Genomic DNA, 17,900 nt, shown 5'->3' with positions numbered 1-17,900 from the left:
CCAGCACTTTGGGGGGCCGAGGCGGGTGGATCACCTGAGGTCAGGAGTTCGAGACTGGCCTGGCCAACATGGAGAAACCCTGTCTCTACTAAAAACATAAAAATTAGCCAGGCATGTTGGCAGGCACCTGTAATCCCAGCTACTTTGGAGGCTGAGGCAGGAGAATCACTTGAACCCAGGAGGCAGAGGTTGCAGTGAGCCGAGATTGTGCCACTGCACTCCAGCCTGGGCGACAAAGTGAGACTCCATCTCAACAACAACAAAAAAAGATTAAAAAAAAAAAAAAAAAGAAAGTGCACTGTCTTCCTCCCCTCCCTAAATCTATGGTCCAGAAATTCCCTCTCTTGGCAGGCAGGTGCACTCAGCATAGTCACTGGTACACAGTAGGTGCTCCATAAATGTTTGAATCCATGAGTAGCCAGTGCTGGGCTCTAGGGACAAGAAGACAATGAAGTCACCACCCCTGGTCCCCAGGAATTCACTGGGGTACAATCTCTATGCTGCCCAGTCCAGAGTGGGGTACACAGTTGGTGCTCCCTAAATGCTGCTGGTGGTTGGGAAGTTGCCCTTGGGGTCCCCGCCATCTTTGCTGCCATTGGTGCAGTCAGGGCTGGACCCTGGGTGGAGTGGACCCAGGGGCTGGTGGAGTGCCCTCTGGGACAGCTGGGGCCAGGCTGCCAGGATCTGGGAATCCCGGCTTCCTTGCCTCAGGCACCTGCTGTTTTCTCTGGGCCTTGACTCTGGTGGTCGGTTTTTCACATCCAGGTCTTCTGTCACCAACCACCGCTCAGACTTCAGGACCTTGGTGGAGGAGAGGGCGTTCCCGGGCCGTCCATTAGCATTTATCACGTTCCTCCCATGTGCCCGGGGCTGTGTCACGTGCCAGCATGGGGAGCGGGAAGAAAATGCCAGGCCTCACTGTGCGGGGCAAGTCAAGGGAAAAATCCTGGATTCAGCCGCACAAGTGGAGGGGCAGGAGGAGGACCTATCATAGCCTCCTCTTATGAAACCTTTTGTGCTGGGCCACTCCTGTACCCGCGTGACCTCACCTGATCCTTACAACAGCCTTTCGAGTCTGCCACCCTTGGATTCCCAGTTACAGATGAGGACACAGGGGCCCAGAGAGGCTGAGACTTGCCTGGGGCCACACAGCAAGTCAGGCATGGGGATAGCGAGGACACCAGGCAGCTTGCCCTGCGGCCCAAACCCTCGTCTTTGTCCAGCCACTAGAGGTAGGTATGTGGGGAGGAGGGAGGAGGCCTTCTTTTCTAACTTTGCAATTCTCTGTATTTTCTAAAGTTTGTTCAATGGACGTGTTTCACTTTTGCAATCAGAAAGAAACGAAACCGAGAAAGCATGTTGTTTTAGTAGAGATTCCTTATGAAGCTGTTTTCTCTCACCCTTCTGAACAGCCAACTGTTCCTGTGCCTCAGTTTCCCTTTCAGCCACAGTGCTGGTGGGACAACACAGGGACACACACTTTGGGGAAAGCAAATTAGCAATGGCTCTCAGAAGAGGAAAAGTGTCTACCCTGCACAGCTCTACCTCTAAGAATTGACCATCAGAGTCTAGACAGCACCTGCCTGAGTCCTCGAAGACTCGGACACCGGGTGCTGGTAGTCAGTGTGGTCTGTAGTAGTGAACCTCAGGCAGCAACCTACATCTTCATCAACAGGGGCCTGGAAAACTGGACGTGGTGCATTCCCATGGTGGAATACCACACAGCTGCAAACAAGGACAGTTGCAGAGAGGGCCGGAGTATACTGCTAAGTGAAAAAAGCCAGGTGCAGAGCAGCGTTTTTTTTGTTGTTTTTTTTTTTTTTTTTGAGACAGAGTCTCATTCTGTCTGGAATGCAGTGGCGTGATCTCAGCTCACTGCAGCCTCCACCTCTCGGGTTCAAGCAATTATCCTGCCTCAGCCTCCCAAGCAGCTGGGATTACAGGTGCTCGCCACCATGCCCGACTAATTTTTGCATTTTTAGTAGAGATGGGTTTTCACCATGTTGGCCAGGCTGGTCTCAAACTCCTGACCTCACGGGATCCGCCCACCTTGGCCTCCCGAAGTGCTGGGATTATAGGCATGAGCCACTGTGCTCAGACTATATTTTGATACTATTTATAAAACCAAAAACAAAAGAGGACAGAGAATGTATGTGGATTTTCTTGTGGGTGTTCAGACAATCTCTAGAAAGCATTAGAAGCCATTTTTAACAGGAGTAGGGCTGAGGGTCGGGAGCAGGTGGATGTCTCAGGTTTTTTCTCTGTTTTTTTTTTCCCAGTTATTATGATTTATTATTACAAAATAGTTCAGGCCACTGAATAAAATATACAGAATAGCATCCCTGGAGGCCAGGCGTGGTGGCTCCCGCCTGTAATCCTAGCGCTTTGGGAGGCCGAGGCAGGAGGATTGCTTGAGCTCAGGAGTTCAAGACCAGCCTGGGCAACATGGCAAAACCCTGTCTCTATTTAAAAAAAAATTATCTGGGCGTGGTGGCGCGTGCCCGTAGTCCCAGCCCTCGCGAGGCTGCGGTGGGAGGACTGCTGGAGCCCAGTAGGTCAAGGGCTGCAGTGAGCCAGCGATGGCGCCACAGCACTCCAGCCTGGGTGACAAAGCGAGATCCTGTCTCCAAAAAAGAAAAAGAAAAAGAATAACACCCCCAACCCCACCTAAAAAAGAAAATACTGCAGAGAAAACATAGCCCCTGTGAACCCCCCGACCCCAGTTACTCTCCTCCCCGCTAAGAACTGGCTCTCTGAATCTGCAATTTCTCCTTCCCACGAGTGTCTACACTTTGATGTCTCACTGAGCACTCCCTGAATTTTGATGAATTTTGCACTTTTCTTCCGTGTGGGTTACCTCTACCCCCCTGGAATGCAGAAAAATAAACGCTGCAGGAGGGTTCTGGCATTGTTACCCCTCCCGGACTGCTCCTGCAGCTTCAGTTTCCTGGCAAAGGGGCTGTCCCTCGCCTGGGCCCCCAGGGGACTCGAGGAGAAAAGAGGAGCTGGGCCGTGGAGCACACGAAGACCAGGGCACAAGAGCACAAGTGCGGCTGGCCTGGCTTCTGCAGGCCCGGGGCTCAGAGCCAGCAGGCTGGAGCCAGGCGGCCTCCTGGGCCTCCTCACAGCCGCTTTTGATAAAGCCCCTCTGTGCGTGGGGTGGGGGGGCCCGGCCGGCTGGAGCCAGCTCACATCTGGAGGCCAGCACAGGCCTGGGGCAGCCGGCGCGGCTGACAGCGGCGCCACCCCGAGCCACACGCCGGCCCTGGATAAACACACCCGCGCCCACCCAGCCGCTCACCTTTCGCCCACAAGGCTGCCTTTCTTCTCGGACCCAGGCTGGGGCCACCACGAACATTCCTCCCAGGCACAGGGCAGAACGGGCCGCTGACCTCAAGGCTGAGTGATGCAAAAGAAGGGCTTGGAAAAGCACCTACTACCTGCCAGGCACTGCACGTATTTCAGGCTCACTGCTACCCTGGGAGCAGAGACATGTGGGCAAGAATGTGCACGCTGGAGCTAGGAGACCTGAGTTCAAATCCTAGCTCCAGCTGTGTGACTTCCAGTAAGTCACTTAACCTCTCTGAGCCTCCATTTCCTCATCTGTAAACATGCAATAATAATAGTCCCCTTCTCAGAGGGCTATGTAAACATTTAAAAAGTTACTGTAGTAAGTTGCTTGGAGGAGTGCCTCACCCATGCACTTAATACCACATTCGACAAAGTGATACTGAGGCTTTTCTGTTCCAGGAACGAGGATAAAGATGGTGAAAAATGGGGACTCAGGCCTTGGGGAGCTGTGTCTCTGCTCAGCGGAGCAGGAAGGGATGATCCTGAGGGGAACTCACAGAGCAACTGGCTCCCCCACCTTGTCCTGCTGCCGGGTGTCCTGGGACAAGGCTACCACCCAGCGGCCACCCAGCCAGGATCCAGCCCAGTTTGGAGACAGGCAGGTACGGGAGCAGGTCAAGGCTCCTTACCCCTTTCCCTGGGATATTACGACCCAGCACCAGCCTGGATCTCTTCCTTCTGTGCCAAGGTGTGGGCTCGGGTTGGTGGGTGTGGCAGGAGAGGCAGCCGGGTTACCTGACGCTGCGCCAGGTTCTGTGAGACCTTCAGAGACAGCTCCAGGTGCACATCAGGCTGTCTTTTCCTGGCGACCTCAACATATCCATCCCACTGCCTCCCTGGCCCTTTGTCTCCTCATCTGCAAGGGGCGGGGCCCTAACAGCACTAGGTACCAGTTACTTCCCTGATCCTCTGTTTCCTTGTTTTCAAAAGGACAAGAGCGTCAGGTGCCAGTTGTGTCGAGGAGAGACCCTGTGAGAGAGGCTGTGGGAAAAGCACAGTGCCTGGCACAGAGGGAGAGGTCTGAGTAAAAGTCAAGGTGGCTTCCTGGAGGAGGCCACTGTGCTCTCCGGCGGCAGGAGAAGCAGGAATAGAAGGAGTTTCCGGAAAAGGAAGAGGGAGAAGCTGTGTTCAGCGCCTGCGCCGTGTGTGGAGTGCAAACCGTCTGCAGGAGCCGAATCATTGAATCTTCCAGCAATCCTGTACTCCAGCCATCCCCATTTTACAGATGAGAAAACTGAGGCCGGGGGTGGAAATAATTTATTCACTCAGGGTGTAAAAGCTGGAGCCAGAATTTAAACCCAGCTGGCAATGATGCCCCCCTTCCTTCCCTCCTCGGGTCTTTACAGCATCCTAACGGTGTGCTGGATTCACAGTGGTAAAGTGAACCCAGCATCAACCCTCAAGGAGCACCCCCCTTACATCTCTGTCTTCCCCCCACCTTGACCCCACCCACATTGCCCCTTCCGGGCCTCAGTTTCCCTCCTCTGAGCAATGGGTTCAATTTCTGCCACCCCTTCTGGCCCAGGGTCCCCAACTCAGGGCGGTGTGGAGGTGTGGCAGCCGAGGCGGCTAGTGAGGTGGGGGTCCTCCACCTGCTGCCACCCCCCAGTCCCCCATGAACCTGCTCGCCAGACTGGAGCCAGCCGCCATCTGGAGCGACGGGCTGTTTATGGAGCCAGGCGGCGGCGGCCCTGGCCCTGACCCGGCCAATCTGGAAGTGATTAGCAGCCGGGGCTGGGGAGCATTTGGAGTTCTCATCAGTCAGCCGGGACCCCCCTCCCCAAAGCCCCACACCCCTGGCTGCCCAGAGCCAGGGCCACTCTGAGGGACTCTGAGGAGCCCCCTTTCTTGCAGGGCATTCCAGCTCGGACCTGCTCCAAGGCCAGGAGCACAGAACACCAGCAGAGGTGGGAGACCAGACTGGGCCACCCACAGGCCGGGATGCGGGGGTGGGAGGGAGTGGGGCTGAGAGGGACGATTTGGGGCTTTCACTAAGGAAGGAAACCTCTTGCAGAATTTCTTTCTGTAGTGTTTGGTTTTGAATATCCACACAAGTGCACAGAAAAAAAGGAACAACCCAAACAGCATGGAAGGGGACAAAGGGTGGAAAGTCGGTGTCCTTTCCCCTCCCTCAGGTCCCCACTCCCTCCACCACTGCCGCCAGTCTCTTGGGTCTCTGGAGATGGTGTGAACATCTACACACGCATCTATCTGGTCATCTTCTCTACCTTTTTCTACAAGTAGCAGCTTGCTTTACCTCAGTCCCACTCCCTCCTTTTTTCCCCCTTGGATTAATCCATACTTCTACTACTACTACTACTACTACTGCTAATGCTTTTATTTTTAAATTAATTATTATTTATTTAAGAGGCAGAGTCTCACTGTGTCACCTAGGGTGGAATGCAGTGGCACAATCATAGCTCACTGCAGCCTCAACCTCTTAGATTCAAGCGATCCTCCTGCCTCAGCCTCCTGTGTAGCTGGGACTACAGGTGCATGCCACCACACCCAGCTAATCTTTTGTTTTTTTATTTTTCTAGAGACGAGGTCTTGCCGTGTTGCCCAGGCCGGCCTCTAACTCCTGGGCTCAAAGGATCCTCCTGCCTCAGCCTCCCAAAGTGCTGGGATTACAGGTGTGAGCCACCGTGCCCAACCTAATGATAATGTCAATAATAATCATAGCAACAGCAAAGTTTCTCTAGGGCTTAGTCTGTATCAGACACAGTCTGAGGCTTTATATCGGGGTCCCCAACTCCTGGACTGGAGACAGGTACCCATTCGTGGCCTGTTAGGAACCAGGCTGCACAGCAGGAGGTGAGCAGCAGACAAGCGAGCATTACCGCCTGAACTCCGCCTCCTGTCAGATCACCCACATCATTAGATTCTCAGAGAAGCACGAACCCTATTGCAGATTGCATATACGAGAGATATGCACAACACACAACCCCCCACACAACCCCCAGCCCCTTTCAGATTGTCTTCCACGAAACCGGTCCCTGGTGCTAAAAAGGTTGGAGACCACTGCTTTATATGGATTAACTCATTAACCACAGGGTGAAGTGAACTTACCATGACAGTCTGTTGTGGTTGGTTTGTTTGTTTATTTATTTATTTATTTATTTATTTATTTATTTATTTATTTATTTATTTTGAGGTGGAGTCTTGCTCTGTCACCAGGCTGGAGTGCAGTGGTGCGATCTTGGCTCATTACAACCTCTGCCTCCTGGGTTCAAGCGATTCTTCTGCCTCAGCCTCCCTAGTAGCTGGGATTACAGGCGCCCGCCACCACACCCGGCTAATTTTTGTATTTTTAGTAGAGACGGGGTTTCACCATGTTGGCCAGGGTGGCCTCGAACTCCTGACCTTGTGATCTGCCCGCCTCGGCCTCCCAAAGTGCTGGGATTACAGGCGTGAGCCACTGTGCCCGGCCTGTTGTGTTTTGTTTGTTTTTGAAACAAAGTTTCGCTCTGTTGCCCAGGCTGGAGTACAGTGGCTTTATCTCGGCTCACTGCAACCTCTGCCTCCCAGGTTCAAGCTATTCTCTTGCCTCACTCAGCCTCCTAAGTAGCTAGGATTACAGGCATGCACCACTATGCCTAGCTAATTTTTTTTTTTTAATTATTTATAGAAATGGGTTTTCACAATGTTGGCCAGGCTGGTCTTGAACTCCTGACCTCAGGTGATCCGCCCACCTCAGCCTCCAAAGTGCTGGGATTACAGGTGGGAGCCACCATGCCTGGCCGAGGGTCTGTTGTTATCATCATCCCCATTTTGAGGATAAGGAAACAGAAGCACAGAGAAGCAAGGCACCTTCCCAACGCCACACAGCAGTGACTGGAGAACTCAGGTTCAGGCCAGGCCTGTGGTCCAAAACTCCGCCCCATCCTGCCTGTCCGAGACTCCAGAATATTCTGCCATCTGGATGGATCCTGGTGGATTTGACGAGGCCTTGGGTGGTGGATGCAGCATTGAGTTGTTTTCATCTGGGGCTGGTGGGAACTGTGTGGGGAACACCCTGGTGGGACGTCATCGCCTGGGGGTTGGGGTGTGGTTCCATTCCCAGAAGGGGCCTGGCTGGTCACAGGACTGAACAGCCCTCAGGCCCAAGGCCATTGCCCAACTGTCCTCCATGGGGAGGTGCTGACACCTGATCCCATCCCCCGCGAGGACTGTGGAAGCCCCAGCTCCCACATCATGGGCCTGTTCCTAGGGAACTCAGACCAGGTCTGACATGGCAGGGTTTGCAGATACCTCTATCTGTGCTAAGCCTCACTCCAGCACACGCTTCTGCTGGGGCCAGAGTGAAGCATGAAGAACGTATATCAAGTCTGGCCTCTGCCAACTCATGTGCCCCCATCACCCTCAGGATAAGGCCCAGCCCCCTCTCCCTCCCCTCCCTTCCCTCTGACTTGGGTCACCCAGTGCCACAACCATTGTCTGATGGTTGTTTCCCCGGACAGGTGTCAGCCCCACCATGACAGAGATTTTGGCCTGTGTTATTCACGTCCATGTCCCCAGAGCCTAGAGCAGAGCCTGGCGCATAGTGGGTGCTCAAAACATTTGTGTGTGTTTTTTTTTGAGACAGATCTTACTCTGTCACCCAGGCTGGAGTGCAGTGGTACAATCTTGGCTCACAGCAACCTCTGCCTCCCAAGTTCAAGCGATTCTCAAGCAATTCTCGTGCCTCAGCCTCCCAAGTAGCTGGGATTACAGGCGCCCACCACCACACCCAGCTAAATTTTGTATTTTTCGTACAGACGGGGTTCTTACATGTTGGCCAGGCTCGTCTTGAACTTCTGGCCCCAAGTGATCTGCCCACCTCGGCCTCCCAAAGTGCTGGGATTAGAGGCATGAGCCACAGCTCAAAACAGTTGTTGAATGCGAGCGTGAATGAATATAAGATTATATGAAAGAATGAGTGAGTCAGTGACGAGCCCAGTCTGACTGCCTCGGAGGGCTCTGTCAGCATGATGGCTGCCCTGAAGGTAGTGGGGTCCAGGCCCAGCCCTGGGGAGGAGGAGAAGGTCCAGCTGGAAGAGGAAGAAACAAACAAGGGTTTATAAAGCATCTACTTCACACTGGGCACTCTCGCCTTCCTACGGCCCGTAAGACCCATCACACAGATGAGGAAACTGAGTCCCCTTCGTTCACTCCACAAACCCATCCTTGGAGTCTCCAGGGCTGGGGCAGGGGTGACAGCAGAGAACCAGCCAGGCACTGACCCTGGTTTTTCAGAACTGATCAGGGAGACAAATCTGACAGGAAGTGAAACAGAATAAACCAGAGCTAGCACCCAGCTCCTCTGTAATGCCGCTCTGCAGCCAGCCACTGGTGTGAATCCTGGCACCGCCGCGCATGAGCTTGTTTAAGAGGTTGGGTTCTTGGCCATGTGCAGTGGCTCATGCCTCTAATCCCAGCACTTTGGGAGGCTGAGGCAGGAGGATCGCCTGAGCTCAGGAGTTCGAGACCAGCTTGGGCAACATAGCGAGACCCTGTCTCTATAAAAAATTGGCTGGGCATGGTGGTGCACACCTGTGGTTTTAGCTGCTTGAGAGGCTGAGGCAGGAAGCCCAGGAGGTCATGGCTTCAGTGGGCTGTGATTGCATCACTGCACTCCAACCTGGATAATAGTATGAGACTCTGTCTCAGAAAAAAAAAAGTTATATTCTTGACACAAGTGACACCTGTCTGCCCCCTGTTCTGGGTGTCCAGCAGCAACACTGGCGAATGCTTATGTAGTGCCAGGTGCCCATCAAAGAGCTTTACACAGACGCACTCATTTAATTTTCAAGACTCTTCCAACGTGGGGACTATTATCCCCATCCTACAGTTGAGGAAACTGAGGCTCACAGAAGATGAGTGATTTGCCCAGGGACACACTAAAGTAGACCCAGGAAAGTTACACTATGAAATCACACACAGAGTCATGGATGCCAGGTTCAGGATGATGTTGCCTCTGGAGGGGGCGGGGAGGGGCTGAGATCAGAAGGATGCCAGGAGCATCCCACGGTCACTGCCACGGTTAACTTCTCTCTTGGAGGTAGGAACATGTACAGAGGCTCAAGTACCATTTCTTTCTTTTTTATTTTATTTTTAACACATTTTTTGCACCATTTTTTTTTTTGCAAATTGAAAATGGTCCAGAACAGGAAGTAGCCATGTAGCCACATCACATAGAGTGGCGAACAGTGGGCACAGGGCAGGCCTTTGACCAGTTCTATCTGCTTCGGGGCTGGAGCCAGCCTGGGTGTGGGGGCCCCTCCCAGCCCCCTCAGGCTTGGGGCCCTCCCAGCTCTCAGTGACGCAGCTGTGGTGGCATTTGGCAACCGGGCTGCCCACAGCTACCACAGCCCTGTGCATCTGCCAGCTGGGGGTAGGGGGAGCCAGGGCCTGTCCCTGCCAGCTGAGCCCTCCTGCCAGCAGCCTGGCCCAGGTGCCCCCGACATGCTGTCTGCAGCCCCTCGCCCACCTTACCTTGCCTCCCCACACTTTCCGCCACCGAACCTGACTGGTTCTCACTAACCAGAAAGTCAGTGCCTTGCCGGCAGGATCGTGTCTGTGTCTGGCACCATTCTCTCCCCAGAACTAGCACACAATTGGTGCTCAATAAGTATCTGTGGAATGAACAAATGAAAAACTGGAAAAATAAATGGCAACCTCCCCTTCCCTGTCTCCTTCCCTTCTTCTTTCTCCCTCCCTCCTCTTCTTCTTTTCTTCCTCTCTCCCTCTCTTCTTCCCTTCCTTCCACAAATAGTTATTAAGCACCTATGTGCCAAGCACCGTGCTAGGCACTGGGGACACAGTGATGCCCAAAACAGATGAAAGTCCTGTCCTCACAGAGACAACATTCTAGAAAGGGAGTTAGACAACGAAATGACCCCACAGGCTGGGCACAGTGGCTCATGGCTGTAATCCCAGTGCTTTGGGAGGCTGAAGTGGGAAGATTGCTTGAGGCCAGGAGTTTGAGATCAGCCTGGGCAACATAGCAAGACCCTGTCTTTACAAAAATTTAAATTAAAAAAATTAAGTACTTGGCCGAGTGCGGTGGCTCATGCCTGTAATCCTAGCACTTTGGGAGGCCAAGGCGGCTGGATCACCTGAGGTCAGGAGTTCGAGACCAGACTGGCCAACATGGTGAAACCCCGTCTCTACTAAAACTACAAAAATTAGCTGGGCGTGGTGGCGGGTGCCTGTAATCCCAGCTACTTGGGGGGCTGAGGCAGGAGAATCACTTGAACCCAGGAGGCAGAGGTTGCAGTGAGTTGAGATCATGCCACTGCACTGCAGCCTGGGCAAGAAGAATGAAAAAAAAAAGCACTTAAGGTCTTAAGAAAAATCAAAAGAAATAACTCCATAAACCAAGTGCAGAATTGAAGCTGGAGAAGATGCAGGGAGAGAGGCCTTCAGTGCCATCCACGCCTGGAGCGGAGGTAGGGGCGTCTTCCTGAGAAGGGGACCCAGCAGCTCCTGGTTCCCATCTTGCTTGGGCAGGTGAGAGGCGCCAGGAAGATGGCAAAGCCTGTGCCCCTCGTGAAGCTCAGAGTCTCAAGGGACGCAGACCTTCCTAGTGAGTAGGAAACTCATTATGAAAGAGGAAACCCTCTGGCGCTGAGCAAGAGTGTCAGCGCCTCGCCCTCTCAGCCAGGAAGGTCCCAGAGGAAGTGACGCCCGGCAGTGTCCCAGCACTGGGCAGGATCTGCTGGCAGCCCACCAGGAGAAGAGTATTCCCGGCAGGGACACCAGCTGGGGCAAAGGCAGGAAGACTGTCACCACCCCTCGGAAGCTGTGACTCCAGCGGGGCTGGGAACGCCCCTCTCTGGCCTCGGGCTTTCTCTTTTGAGAAAAGGGAGCAAGGGAGCAGGGCCGCCCACCAGGCAGGGATGCTGGAAAATTCTCTAGGAGGCTTTGAAGGGCTGGGCAAGGCGCTTGATTTAAATCCTCCCAGGCTGACTTGCTATTTCCTGTCTTCCCTGATGGGCCATGAGCCCTGGGGGAGACAGGCCTGGTCTGCCTGCCCTGTGGCCTGGCACAGCTTGGCACACAGTAGGTGCTCAGGGGGGTGTGTCTGTGGAATTAAATGAGCCAGTGCAGTCCCAGTTTCCTCATCTGTGTGTGGGGATAATGCTGATGTGGCCACAGAGATGGCATGAAGAAGCTCTTTTTTTTTTTTTTTTTTTAGCTTTTTGTAAAGATGGGGTCTCACTATGTTGCCCAGGCTGGTCCCAAATTCCTATCCTCAGGTGATCCTCCTACCCTGGCCTCCCAAAGTGCTGGGATTACAGGTGTGAGCCACCACACCCAGTCCCTGAAGAAGCTTTCACATTTTTTGTGCTGTCTTCTCTCCCCACCTCCTGGTGTCAGGTCAGGCCTCTAAGGATCCCCTAGAGTCCCCAGAAATTCCCTCTCTGGGAGCTGAGGGTAGAGAACACAGTGAGAAGGTGGGTTGGACAGATTCCCCAGCTCCAGATTTTGAGGCTAGGGATCCTAAGGTGCCTGAAAGGAAGTGAAAATCAGCTTCATTTACAATGGAAGGAAACTGAGGTACAACAACAATAATAATGAAATCTTAGCTTATTGAGTGCTTTCTCTAAGCCAGGCACTGTGCTAAGCCCTTTGACCAAAGTTGTTCCATGTAATCCTTTCAACAGTCGTAGTAGGAAGCAAATACTATGATCCCATTTTACAAGTGAGGAAATGAAGACTCAGGTAAGTCAAGGCCACACCACCAGTTAATGGGGGAGCAGGCATGGGAATGAGAATCTAACTTACAACCCAGAATCATAAGCCTGATGCTCCCTGTGTGGGGAGGTGGTTTGGGAGGGACAGGATGAAGGTTACATTGGAGAGGCTGGAGATGAGAAGAATGGACAGATCCTTCATCCGGGGGATCAAGGGCTGTGGAATAAATAATTGCAAAAGTGAGAGGTCTAGGATCAATGCCATTGCTCTTTTCACCCTGGATAGCCCAGGAAAGCCCCAGTCTTCAGCCCACCCCAGCAACCTGAAATTTACTTTGCTTCACTCACTCATTCATTCATCTATTCATTCAATCAGTCAATTAACAGAAAACACAATACAGAATCACACAATACCAAACATATCCATTTAAACAATAAATGTAAATGAGTTAAATGGGTCTATTAAAAAACAAAGACTCATATTAGACTCAAAATCAGAATGCATTCATTTATTCATTGCCTTTCATTTATTTAGTGCCTAAATTATTCTAGGTCCTGTTTTAGATGCCAATGATAGAAGATAAAAATAAAATAGGGGAGCCGGGCAAGGTGGGTCACACCTGTAATCCCAGCACTTTGGGAGGCTGAGGCAGGTGGATCACGAGGTCAGGAGTTCAAGACCAGCCTGACCAACTTGGTGAAACTCCATCTCTACTGAAAATATAAAAATTAGCCTGGCGTGGTGGCATGCACCTGTAATCCCAGCTACTTGGGAGGCTGAGGCAGAAGAATGGCTTGAACCTGGGAGGCAGAGGTTGTGGTGAGCCGAGATCATGCCACTGCACTCCAGCCTAGGTGATAGAGCAAGACTCCGTCTCAAAATAAATAAATACATACAAATAAAATAAAAAATAAAATAGGGGAAATATGGGGGTGGGGGTGTGTGACCTAGGGAGAGAGACCTTTAGCTACAAAGATCTTGAGGCTGGAATGAGCTTGTAGAATGGAGGAACACAAAGGTGGCTTCGTGGATACAGAATGGTGCTAGCAAAGGAGTGTGGTGGGGGAATAAGGTGAGAGAGGTCAGCAGGGCCTATACCCCAGAGCATTGACAGGGCAGACGCTGTGGAGTGTTGAGGTGCAGACAAGCTGGGTCCTGCTTACATAGAGCATGGGTCAGCCACTGCTCCTGGCTGTCCCAATAACCTCAGCTGGACTCGACCCTTCCCAGCTGGGGGCCCTTCATCCCACCCGAAGGGACCCGAGACAGCGGACCACAGCCTCCTCCTCTGGGGAGACCATGAATTACCAGGTGCCAGACTCTGCCACTGGTGGCTTGTGCACTTAATCGGCTCATTAAGTTCTGCCATCAGGTTAGTTTTCTTCCCATTTTGAAGAAGAGAAAACTGAGGCTCAGAGAGGTAAGGTGACCTTCCCAGTGCCACTCACAGCCAGTGAGCAGCATGGCTGGGGTGAACTCAGTGCATTGGACACAATAGTGCACCCTCTTGGTACTTCATGGCTGTGTCCCAGGAAATGGCAGTGGAGAGGCCTCCGCTGGCTGTGTGTCCTCACATAGGTCCCCCAACTTCTGTGGCCTCGGGTCTGTGTCTGGGAAGCACATGAGGTCACTGTCAGGACCTTGGTGACTTCCTCCCTTGGGGCAGTGGGGTTCCCAAAGTGCTGGGCAGGTGACTTCTCATTTCATCCTCACAATCACCCCATTTGAGAGGAGGCAACTGAGGCTGAAAGAGGGGAGGTGATTGTCCAAGGTCATAACTTCAGGCTCTCCTAAGGACCTGGAACTGAATCTGTTCATTGAATGGTGAACTCCCAGAATGGAGAAATCCAAGGATGTGGAGACTCTGAGGTGGGGTTGGGGGACGAGAACAAGACCACCAGGATATCAAGGGGAGAGCTGGCCTGGGACCCAGGACACGGGCCCCAATCCTGCCCCGCACTGCATCCTGGGCTAGTTCCTGAGCGGGGAGGGGCCATAGGAAGTCTCCCTATCTCCCCACTCAGGCCATGCCCTGGGTCCTGCCCAAACAGGAAATGCCAGGCCAGCCCCCACCCCCACCCAGGGTCATGGGAAGACTCTGCCTGGGATTCCAGTGCTCTCAGCACTGGCCCAGCCTGGGGGGTCTGGGCCCTGGTAGCACTGGCATGACCTTGGGCAGGGCCGTTCCTCTCGCTGGGCCTCATTCTCCCCTGCCCACCATACTCACAGGCTCTGCATCAGACAGGCACTGCCACCTCCTGGCTGGGTGACCTCAGGCAGGTGGCTGTCCCCCCCTGAAGCCCAGTTCCCTCTTTCTTAAAATGGGGGACAGTGCACACCGCGCACGGTCCATCAGCTGAGCCATTATTGCCCCAAGCAAGGGCACAGTGGGGAGGGCTGGCCTCTGGAGAGATCACCATGGCCCTCTGGGGATGGCGTCCTGTCTTTCCCTGGACTCAGAACCATGCCAGGTACCTCTTTGCACTTGTCTCCCAATCTGCAAAAGAGGCAGAGCCGGCCGGGCGCGATGGCTCATGCCTATAATCCCAGCACTTTGGGAGGCTGAGGCGGGCGGATCACAAGGTTAGGAGAGCGAGACCATCCTGGCTAACACAGTGAAACCCTGTCTCTACTAAAAATACAAAAAATTAGCTGGGCATGGTGGCAGGCGCCTGTAGTCCCAGCTATTCGGGAGGCTGAGGCAGGAGAATGGTGTGAACCTGGGAGGCGGAGCTTACAGTGAGCCAAGATTGTGCCACTGCACTCCAGCCTGGGCGACAGAGCGAGACTCCGTCTCAAAAGAAAAAAAAAAAAAAAAAAGAGGCAGAGCCATAACCCTGGCTGAATCCTTAGTTATTGCAAGGACTGAGAAGGACTGAGTGACAGGAGAAGGGGTCACAGAGGTGGAGTGGCAGCGGGAAAAGGTGGAATGATGTGGATTGGGAGAGACCCTGGTGCAGGCTTTGGGGGCCTGGAGAATGTGGCCTCCTGGTCATTTTCTTTCCTAGTGAGAAAGGGTGGCCAAAACAGGGGAGGGGGAGCAGTGGACAGGACCCAACCCCATCTCTTGGGGGCTTGCAAAGTACAGGGCAGAACGAGAAGGGAAAACAGGCCCGAGGGGTGAAGGTGGCTCTGCTCCCTCCATGTGGTCCTCCCAGGCAGGACGCAGGTGCTCCCAGTTGCCAGGCTTTCTATGAATGGTCCTCACTCCTCCCAGACCCTGGCTCACAGATCCTAGCCCACAGTTTTCTCAGCAAGACACCACCCCATGGAGTTGGTTGAGCCTGGAAGATCAGAGAGGCACGGCAGTTTGTCCAAGGTCACACAGCAGAGTGGCCAACACTTCCTCAGGCCCTCCCTGGGGACAGCAGGGGTCCCAGGTGTGAATGAGAAAGAACTGCTTACCCGTTCCATGGGCCCCAGACCCTGAAGAGTCTTGGGAAACTGAGACACCAAGGTGAGTCTCTTTGAGGCAGCAAATGTGCAATGGCCTTGGTGTTTGGGCCTGTCCGTGCCTGGTACCAGGTGTGCCCAGGGGGCAGAAGAGCCTGGGAAATGGGCTGGGACTTACCGCTTCTCCAGAGGCTGGGTTCTTTGCTGTAGAGGATAACCAAAAGCGTAGGTAGGAAAGGTGAGGGATACCGAGTGAATGCCAGGGCCCAGAGCACAGCTCAGTACATGGGGGCTGCTGTTGGAGCTGTTGTTGTTAGAGACCGTTTACTTAATCCCTCTGGGCCTCTGTTTCCACATCTGTGAAATGGGGACAGTAATAGTCCCCTCCACAGAGGGCCCCACTGAGGATTCCAAGAGTTATCTGCTGTAACGTACTTACGATGCACCTGGTATTTTTCTTCTTTTCCTTTTCTTTCTTTCCTTTTTTTTTTTTTTGAAGACAGGGTCTGGCTCTGTCACCCAGGATGGAGTGCCATGGCACAATCTTGGCTCACTGCAGCCTCTGCCTCCCAGGTTCAAGCAATTCTCCTGCCTCAGCCTCCTGAGCAGCTAGGATTACAGGCATGTGCCACCACACCAGGCTAATTTTCGTGCTGTTTTTTGTTTTATTTTGTTTTGTTTACAGACGGAGTTTTGCTCTCGTTGCTCAGGCTGGAGTGCGATGGCACGATCTCAGCTCACTGCAGCCTCCGCCTCCTAGGTTCAAGCGATTCTCCGGCCTCAGCCTCCCGCGTAGCTGGGATTACAGGCATGCGCCACCACACCCAGCTAATTTTGTATTTTTAGTAGAGATGGGGGTTTCTCCATGTTGGCCAGGCTGGTCTCGAACTCCCGACCTTAGGTGATCCTCCCTCCTCGGCCTCCCAAAGTGCTGGGATTACAGGTGTGAGCCATTGCGCCCAGCCTAATTTTTGTATTTTTAGTAGAGACGGGGTTTCACCATGTTGGCCAGGCTGGTCTTGAACTCCGGGGCTCAAGTGATCTGCCTGCCTCGGCTTTTCAAAATGCTGGAATTACAAGCACACACCACCTTGCTGGCTGCACCTGGTGTTTTTCTTTTGCTATTGTTCCAGCACCCAGAATGGTGCCTGGCACACAGTAGGTGCTTAATATATCTTAGCTGTTGTTATCATCATCATCATCATCATCATCATCATCAAGGCCCTGACTTTCCACTTCCCAGCTGTGTGAGGTCTTGCTCAATTTCACTTCCTCCTTCATAAAGTGGAAATAACGATAGTACCTGCCCCTAGAGCTGGTGAGGACCCGTTCCTGCCTCCCACAGACACCTATTAAGTGCCTCCAGTTTTAGGAACTGGGTATAGATATGGCTGGGAACAAAATGGAAGAAAACAAAAACAAAAATCCCTGCCCTCATGGTGCTGACTCTCCTGTGGCAGAGACGGAGAAGATGAACAGGGATTTTATACCAGGCGTCAGAAGGGAACCAGTGCTAAAGAAAATGAAAACACCGGGCCGGGAGAGGCAGCATGCGGTGGTTTTACGTGGTGAGGCGGTATCTCAGTGAGTGACAGGGAGGCGTTGGGAGGTGACAGGCCTACTCCGCCTTGGCTGGTTGGGCCTGTGGGCTGCGGGAGGGCTCAGGCTTTGTGAATGGGGTGGGAACCCTGGAGGGTTCTGAGCAGAGGGACAGGGTCTGTCTGACTTAGCTTCTGTGGCCAAAAGGGGACTGAAGGGGACTGAAGGGGACTGAACGGGAGGCAGGGAGCCCAGGAGGCCACTGCAACGGTCCGGGCATGAGAGGGTGGGGCCAGGCTGAGTGGGTAACAGGGAGGGGAGACTTGGCCGAGTCCTGGGTCTGTTTTCATCCTCAAATCTTCTCAGGCCGATTTGAGAGAGTGAGACCCCTGGGGTCTTGGAGCCAGGCCTGGGAAAAGCTGCTTCACGTCAGGCCAGGGGCTGTAGCCCTGGCAACCTCCACTCAGCCTGGAAATCCTCCACCTCGGGGCCTCTCTTTGCCCAGACCTGGCCCAGGAGCAGCACATGGGAGCCGGGACCTTCCCAACAATCCTTGCCGTTGGCTCCACAAACCTCAGCCAGTCCTGCAACCTGGGATGCCTTCTCCACCAGGATGCCTGCTACTGTCACTGTTGTCATTAGATAATTAATGAACTATAATTAGAAATCGTATCAATAAAATTTCACAGTCTAAGGCTGTTGAAATAGGTACCATCATTATCCTCATTTTAGAGCTAAGGACAGTTTTGTGCGGTAGGGGAGGTGCGGGTGTCACTGCCTGAGGTCACACCGTAGCAGGACTGGGATTCAAACCCCCAGACCTCCGGTTCCAGAGGCCAAGCTTTTGTCAAAGACATGCAGTGAAACAGGCTTCTCAGAGGTTCCAGCCAGTCCTCATTGCAAAACAAGAGGGAAAACCAAAGCCAGGACAGGCTTGG

General features: G+C 53.2%; 1 long non-coding RNA gene across 1 annotated transcript; it reads left to right on the top strand.

Moving 5' to 3' along the window:
- The first annotated feature begins 16,749 nt into the window (after window positions 1-16,749).
- On the top strand, window positions 16,750-17,671 carry LOC101153014 (uncharacterized). The gene is made up of 2 exons (XR_002003830.1): window positions 16,750-16,991; window positions 17,329-17,671. It is a non-coding gene; the product is annotated as an uncharacterized lncRNA (long non-coding RNA).
- Window positions 17,672-17,900: the final 229 nt, after the last annotated feature.

The sequence above is a fragment of the Gorilla gorilla genome, chromosome 21 (genome assembly GCF_029281585.2).
Source record: "Gorilla gorilla gorilla isolate KB3781 chromosome 21, NHGRI_mGorGor1-v2.1_pri, whole genome shotgun sequence".
Taxonomy (NCBI): domain Eukaryota; kingdom Metazoa; phylum Chordata; class Mammalia; order Primates; family Hominidae; genus Gorilla; species Gorilla gorilla.
Note: the sequence above shows the minus strand (reverse complement) of the source record. Positions and strands in the feature narration are given on the sequence as shown.